Genomic DNA, 8208 nt, shown 5'->3' on the forward strand with positions numbered 1-8208 from the left:
ATACTTTCTTATAGAAGTGTATCTCATTATCCAAACTCTCAAAATCCAAACACAGGAACTGAATGAAGTCAGATACATTTTTGGACCAATCCCCCATTCTCTAAACCCTCACTACCTGCTATCTGAAATTCAGGAACCAGATACATTTAGATGAGGTGATACTCCTTGCCTTTCAAACTCTTGCCACCTGAACTCAGGAATGGAAAAAATTTAGCCAGCAAAGGATTCTTGATACATTATTTTATTTGTACCCTTAAAACTGTTTTTCTATTACATTACCTATGAGACCCTCAACATCTATTGAATGAACTGTGTGCTGTCATGGTTCTAATTTTACAAACAAGGGAAAAGAGTCAGGGAGGTTCATAAACTTGCTGGGAATAACCTAACACTTTAGTGGCACAATCCCAGACTTTCTGGCTTCAAATCCCTTGCTCTTTTCACTAGGTACCAAGCTTCCTAAGGTCTCTTACAGCTGTAAAATTCCAAGATTTGATACTAAATTAACAGTATCAAAAGCGTGATTTAAAAAAAAATGTCAATGGCATATTTACAGCCAAGAATAATTAAAGTCATTCTTTAAGCAATTCTACTTGCCTGAACCTAGTCTAATTCAGTATCCTGAAGCACAGGACAGGAAGAAATCCTAGAGATCATTACTTGCAGAACTATGAGGCACTATGAAAGAATTTAGGGGGAATTAGACTTTTCCTTTGACATACAGTATATTTAAAATGCTGACTTAAAAAAAATGCTTTTAGATGATCTTCACTTTGGTTCTTACCAAATTGGCTAACCTCAAACTCTTTGCTCTCCCAATTTTTATAAAGCCTCTGTTTAAAGAAATACTCCTGAAGAATTGCCTGTCTGTCCATTTCTATAGGTTCAGTGGTTCTCAACAAATGAATTTGGAAAAGCTCACAACATATATTCCCCTTTAAAAGGGTTATCTTTAACATTAGCCAAGAAGTTGAGTAAAAAACTGCTGAAATTTGACTAACCCAGTGATTTCAAAGTTATTTGACTTCAGACTCTTATTTCAAAGAAATAAACTACTGATTTCTCATTTCCTGGAACAGAGTTTGGGAAATACTGTTCTAGGTAATTCTAAGTGTTATGAATGGTTCAAGTTAAGCCTTTAGGCAACTTATCTTTAGAGTTTTATTACTGTCCTTCATTGAAGAACACTGTCTAAGATTCATTATTTTGCGTAGGAATATTTTAAAGATACTGCCAACCTTACCATGCCATCTCCCTTTTTATTAGGGCCCATGAGAGAATGTTTCTTCTGAGGCCTCATCACCAGAAAATATCCTGCTTAGGCAGAACTGATCTGTTTTTATCTTGTAATTAGAAACACACTGAAACTTACTGTCCCCCTCCCCCCGCCTTTTTTTTTTTTTTTTTTTTGCTAGCTGCTATGAAGCCCAGAGCCAAAACTGTGACTCACTTTTAGTACAGGGTCTTACAGTATGCACTTGGTATTATCTTTTTCCTTGACTTGGTATTATTTTTCTTGCTCTGCCTCAAGTTTCTCATTTAGTTTTGTTTTATCCTTTTGTACCACATGGAGACTAAGGGGCTTGAAATCATTTTTGGAACTCTATATTGTATATATTAAGTCCTGCCTTACTAGTTTCATGTTGATTTTTCCCTACCTGCCCCATTACCTGAAAATATCAGTGTATTCACCTTTGTGTAAAAGTATTCATAGTGACGACAAACCAATAGAACATAATACACATTCACTATACAGGCAAATCCGCAAATGCTTAAAACCTGAAAAAAGAGTTACTATTGCTCTTTTAGCGGTCTAATAATCAAATCGACTCATTAAACTGTTTTCTAAACGGAAGGAGAATTACCATTTATTGGGTACCAGTAACTGCTAGGCACTTAATCTACAACCATTTCATTTCAGTGTATTTGCATATACACTGTCTCTGAAAGGACAAATTAGAAACTGGTAAAATTGGTGGGCTGCGGGGCGGGGGGAGGGGGCGGGGAGAGAATTTGTACAGATCCCTCTTGTACCTTGTGAATTTTGTGAATACATCAACTAGTCCAAAATGTTTTTTTTTTTTTTTTAAATCAAATGGGACTTTAGGAAAGGCGGCAGTAAGGCTTTACTCTCTGCTACCGCAAACTTTTTTCCTCGTCAGCTTTGGATCCCCGAGTATGTCACTGAAATGCCCAACGGAGTTTCCAGGAGGCACGCCAGCTTTTACTGAAATAAAGTCCCTTTCTGATTCTCCACGCTCCGGGATGAGGCAATTACTTAAAATGAAAACTGAGATTGTGATAGCCTGCGGATAACAGTGAAAAAAAAAAAAAATCCGAAATGGTTTCCAGTTGGTTTTATTAGTGGAAGAGTGCCGGGAAGAAGCCGCGCAGTCCTGCCTCGGCCGGCGGGCCGGCCGCACCACCGCGTGCAGAACTTCGCCCAAGTCGGAGCGCGGCCCACACGCAGCTCCGGGCCCCCCGCTGCGCGGCGGGGAGGCCGGGCCGGGGTTCGAGCCCCGGGCGCGGCTGGGGCAGGGCCCCGCTCGGCCCACCCCTCCGCTCGGAGGTGCCCCGGAGGGCCCCGCGGGACCCCGGCCACCACGGCCCGGAGGGAGGGTCGCGTGGGGGCGGGGAGCGGGCCTCCATGCGCGACCAGCCCGCCGCGGCCCCCTCCCCGACGCCGAGCAGGAAGGAGCACTTACCGCGTCGGGCTCCGGAGGCGGCCGGGGGTCACGGCGGGGCGAGGCAGCCAGGAGTGAGGCAGGGGGCAGGGGGGGGGGGGGGGGGGGGGGGGGGGGGGGGGGGGCAGCGGGCCGGGGAAAGGGATGCTCGGCCCCACGGGCGTCCCCAACCCCTCCCCGGCAGCCTCACCCCCGGTGCCGGCCGGCCCGGAGCCGGCCACTCCCCCTCCGTCAGGCTGCGCTAGGCCGAGGAGGCACGAACTCGTCGGGCAGCCCTGGAGGGGGCGGGCGAGCGGGCGAGCGGGCGAGCGGGCGGGGGTCGGACCGGCTCGCCCGTCAGACCCGGCGCAGCGCGAGCGGCTGCCAGCCCCGCCCCCTGCCGCCAGGCCCCGCCCCCTCCGCGCGGGGCCGCGAGCCCTGGGGGACAGCCGCCGCCGCCGCGGGCTTGGCGGTTTCTCTTTCCCTCCACCCCCAGCGCGGCGCGCGCGGACGGCTTGGGCCGAGGAGGGAGGAGGTGGAAGGAGGTGGAGGGAGAGGGAGAGGGAGACCGAGGAGGATGCGAAGGAAGGGCGAGGCGCGGGCTCTGGCGACGGGAGCTCTTGGGGGAGGGGAGCGATGGGGGAAGGGGCGGAGGAGGGACGCCGGGCTGGGCGGGGCTCTGGGGGAGTGGGCGGGGCGCGACGGGACCTGACAAAAAATTCCGATTGTTCCCGCCCCTTGAAGCTGGGATGAGGGGAATTCCTGGGGCTGGGTGTTTAGGAAGAGGCCCCTCTTCAGAGCAAGAAGAGAGCGGGCCTGTGGATTTTGATTCCTTGGAGAACAAGACTGTATTGTCCTAGAGTTTTGGGGGAACTCACCAAGAGTCGCCTCTCGTCTCCATGTCCTGTAACTCTTCCCTTTGCAACAACCTGATAATTATTGTGCCCCAGGCAGTGGGTTTGTGGCACAGCAATTATGATCCTCAACTCTGTCACCGTAATCCTTGTTTTCCAACGGTGGGATAATAGGAATTCAACAAAAGTAGGTTTTTTATTCATACCTGTAGGCAACGTATGTTAAGCAACAACTATACGCTAGGTGATGAGAATCCCAAGAACTAATTTATTCGGCGCCTATATGCCAAATACAAATCTAAAGGACTTTGCATATATCAGCTCATAATCAGTCGGACAAAACAGCTAAGGTCTCTGTTCTCCGTGGAGTTCTTGGGGGAATAAAGGAGGGAGGGAGTTTTCTTCTTTTGTCTCCGAGTGACGTGTAAAAGAAATGCTCACCTGCTTTTAGTTCTCAAAGTAATGCACATGTTCATTATTTGCAGATTCAGTGTTTGCTACTTTGAGCTAGCTATATGCCGTCCTGAGGACTGAATGCGTTCATGTGTTATTTCTCCCCCACAAAATGACATTTCCTTAGGAGGTCTTCACTATATCTCCACAATAAAAATCCAGTGCAAGCAAGTGGCCCAGAAAACTGATGGATCAAATCATTAGCAGGACAACATAGCCCTAATATGACAGGGCCTGGGATGGCTGGCTGATTTGTTTTGTACCCTCCCTCTTGGGGAAAGGGTTAAGGAAAAGCACCATAGTGTAAAACAATGAAGCATTGACGTGGACTGTTAGTTCAAAAGGAAGCGGATGGGCCTATTTAAAACTGTTACAGTCAGGAAAGGTACATCACAAAAGCTACCAGTGAGGGCTCCAATCACAAAGCTCAGGATATATATATATATATATATATATATATATATATATATATATATAAAATCAGAGCCATGTGTTTGTGACTTCCACCCCTTCCCATCCCTTTGCAACCATACCCACATGCACAAACAAAAATTATTTCAGTAGTATTGTGTTTGTTTTATTTGAGAGAGAGAGAAGGTGCGCACGCATGCACGCATGAGCGAGCAGGGGAGAGGGATAGAGCGAGAGGGAAAGAGAGAATCTTAAGCAGGCTCCATACCCATAACCAAGATGGATGCTGAACTCCATCCCATAACCCTGGGATCATGACCTGAGCCAAGATCAAGAGTTGGATGCTCAACCAACTGAGCCACCCAGGCACCCAAGTAGCATTGTTTTTAAGTACACAAGTTGTGTAAACTTTGGGCCTGAATTTTTGGGATTTGGTACTATTTTTCAGCCCCCATTTGATTTTTTTTCAGTGTTAACATTTGTGCAAGTAACAGCAAATGACATTCTTCTCATAGTTTTTTTTCCCCCCTCTCATTTGTTGTTCAGTTTTGGAATTTTAATTCAGTCTTTCTCATTTGGGTTTATAGTGAGAAAGACTAGAGAAGCATTGCAATCAAATCACATTGCAATTGCGGTAAAAATTAATCCTAATTTAAGACATAGGAATTCCCATAAATCCTTTCCTTTTTTCATGTCAAATATATTTTTTCATCTCAAAATCTATTCTCTTTGATTTACTCACCTGTATTTTCAGTTTATCTGCTCTACCACTCCAGTAAAAGCAAATTAAATAAAACATTCCTCATGGTTTCGCACCCTGCTGCTGGCCTCAGCTCCTACCTTGCTTGTTCTCAGGCTGTTCCCCACGCTGGACTCCTTCTCTTCTGCCAACACATCAAGCACTTGCCAGTGAAGCTTTTACATGTCCCTTTGTCTGGATGGCTTTTAGCTAATCACGTGACTGTCTCCCTTTTCCTTCATGTCACTTTTCCTGACTACCCTATGTAAACCTGCAAACTGTGACTCCCCCCTCTCTCTAGCTCCTCATTTCTCAGCACTTAGTACACGTGACATATATCTCTATTCCCACTAGAATGTGAACTCTGTGAGAACAGAATCTTGTCTGTTTGGTTCAATATACATCTCCAGTGTCTCTTACTTATGGAGTCTGTCACATAGTAGGTACTCAGCAATTTTTTTTTCATTAATATCTATTCATCATTTATTCTGGGTTTGTTCAATTAGCAGATAGCTGTTACTCCTCAGTAAATATTTTTGAATGAATGAATGAATGACTTCAGGTGAGAAAGATAGTGTGTATTCCTTTTTGTAATGGTCAAAGGACTTTCATGCAATTTGCCTTACAACTGACTCATAGGACTTAGATGTATTAATAAGGTCTAAAATAAATATCACCCTAGTTAAAATTAGTATTTGAAATAGCTGTTTTTAATCTCCTATTCTGGCAATATACTAAGGAACAGGATTTGAAAAAGCATTCACAGCTAAGAACTTATGCTGGGATTTTACACCATGGCCCATAAATAGGTCTATGGTATCAGAGAATAATGATGGATTAATAAATCCTGTCAAAGTCTTAATATTTTTCCGTGAGATTAAATAATATAGCACTGATCAGAAGTGGAATAATTAGACCTAAAATTTGATTAATGATAACTTGATAGATGGTATTAATACTCCTTTGTCAGTGCTGTAATAATTTTAATTGATAATCATGATGGTGAAGTTAACACTGTCTTAATTTGGTTAAAGCATAGTACTGATAGGGACGTTTGGGTGCCTGCGTCGGTTAAGGGTCTGACTTCAGCTCAGATCATGATCTCACAGTTCCATTCGTGAGTTGGAGCCTTGCGTCAGCTCTGAGCGGATGGTACAGGGCCTGCTTGGGATTCTCCCTCTCTCTTCTTTCTCTGCCCCTTCCCTACTTGAGCTTTCTCTCTCTCTCAAAATAAATAAAAACTTTAAAATAAAAGTTTAGTACTGATAGCAAACAGAACTTATCCTAGTGTGTAGACACTTTTAATAAAGAAATGATGTGACTTTTCATTCTCTGCCCTGATTACCAGTTTGGGTGAGTGGGTGGGGGGATTAAAGTCTTAAATATCATTATATACAGTATCTGTGTTCAAAATCTGGATCCTGGTAATGGGATGTCTTTTAGAGGATTTAGAATTTTTTCAGCAGTACTGCTGCTATCCATGTTTTGGCATGAAACAGCCTCCTATTAAAATACAGAGCTTATTTATTTTTTTAAGTTATTTATTTTGAGAGAAGGGAGGGGCAGAGAGAGACAGGGAGACAGAGGATCCCAAGTAGGGTCTGCCAGCACTGAGCCTGATGCGAGGCTCAAACTCATGAACTTCAAGATCATGACCTGAGCAAAATACGGAGCTTTATTATTATTATTATCATTATTATTATTTTTGGGAGATAGAGAGGCCGCAAATGAGCAAGGGGCAGAGGGAGAGAGAGGGAGAGAGGGAGAGAAGTAGGGCTCACCCAAAGTGGGGCTCATGCTCCTCCGATGTGGGACTTGAACTTGCAAACTGTGAGATCATGAACTGAGCCCAAGTCAGATGCTTAATGGCTGAGCCACCCAGGTGCCCAAAATACAGAGCTTCAAAAGGCAGAAGCAGATCATACCCCTGGAAGGAGAATCTCCATGTTGACAGAGACAGGTGGCCAAGTAAACCCAACTCAAACTTTGTCCTCTTGAAGTTCACCTCAAATTTTTACTCTGATTTCTCTTGATTTCCCAGAGTAATTTAATCCCCTTTTAACTTGGTTTAAATTCAAGAAAGGCGGGGGCAGGGAACAAAAGAAAGAAAAGGGGGGAAAAAAGCTTCCTTGGCTTCTTTTACCACAACCAAACCCATCTAAAATTTTCACAATGAACTTTCCTCAAATCTAAAGGAGAATAAAAATGAAATTGTTATGGGGGCGCCTGGGTGGCGCAGTCGGTTAAGCGTCCGACTTCAGCCAGGTCACGATCTCGCGGTCCGTGAGTTCGAGCCCCGCGTCAGGCTCTGGGCTGATGGCTCGGAGCCTGGAGCCTGTTTCCGATTCTGTGTCTCCCTCTCTCTCTGCCCCTCCCCCGTTCATGCTCTGTCTCTCTCTGTCCCAAAAATAAATAAACGTTAAAAACAAACAAACAAACAAACAAAAAAAAACAAAAAAAATGAAATTGTTATGGAAAATGTAAACAACATATATAACTCCACTCATTATCAAGTGACTCTTTCACAGTTTGCATTCTTCTAAGAACATCTGTTTCCAAAAGGCAGGTGTAAATTTGCAGACAATCTCTGTAGTTTCCTCCCCTCTTGGCTCCCTTTCTTTCTCCACATGGTAGGTCACTTTTCTGTCTTTTGCATGGGAGCCATCAAGCCTGTCCCAATTACAGCCAAGGCTAAAAGCCTCACTTATACTGTTCAATTCCTACCTGTGGCTCAGAAGGATACAGCATGGTCCCAGTTCAATCACAAAACTTGGGGGCTGACACCACCTATAAGCTCCTTCTTCAGGTGGGACTCTTCTTACACACAGAGGGAAGGTCACTCCAGCCCCCTGTCAGGCCACCTCCCTCCATTCCCCAGAACTGCTCTCACAGTGCTGGGGACATGGGGAAGGAATGTGCATTCTCTCATGCACATATTTCCATCCACCCATACGTAAGTAGCCCTCCTACAATCAATCAGGCCACATTCTCTGACTGGAAAAAAGGTTTTTGTAAAACAACTTTAAACACTTCCTGCCAGTCCCCTCAACCTAAAACACAAACCTGATTCTGTTCATTCCCTGGTATC

The 8208-nt window shown here is 44.8% G+C and overlaps 1 protein-coding gene across 5 annotated transcripts in view; it reads right to left on the reverse strand.

The window, feature by feature from the left end:
- The window catches only part of KLHL5 (kelch like family member 5), a 106490-nt gene extending 98558 nt beyond the window's left edge, over positions 1 to 7932 (reverse strand). For 2 of the 5 annotated variants that reach the window (XM_040485624.1, XM_040485609.1), the window contains exon 1: positions 2706 to 2789. The gene's annotated coding sequence lies outside the window, so the exon portion shown is untranslated. Of the gene's footprint in view, positions 1 to 2705; positions 3018 to 5221; positions 5244 to 7844 lie in introns of those variants that run through there. The other 3 variants (XM_040485640.1, XM_040485649.1, XM_040485617.1) reach the window with 3 other exon arrangements.
- Between the last annotated feature and the right edge of the window lie 276 nt (positions 7933 to 8208).

Source organism: Herpailurus yagouaroundi, unplaced genomic scaffold, assembly GCF_014898765.1.
Source record: "Herpailurus yagouaroundi ecotype Mexico unplaced genomic scaffold, PumYag 28, whole genome shotgun sequence".
NCBI classification, from domain to species: domain Eukaryota; kingdom Metazoa; phylum Chordata; class Mammalia; order Carnivora; family Felidae; genus Herpailurus; species Herpailurus yagouaroundi.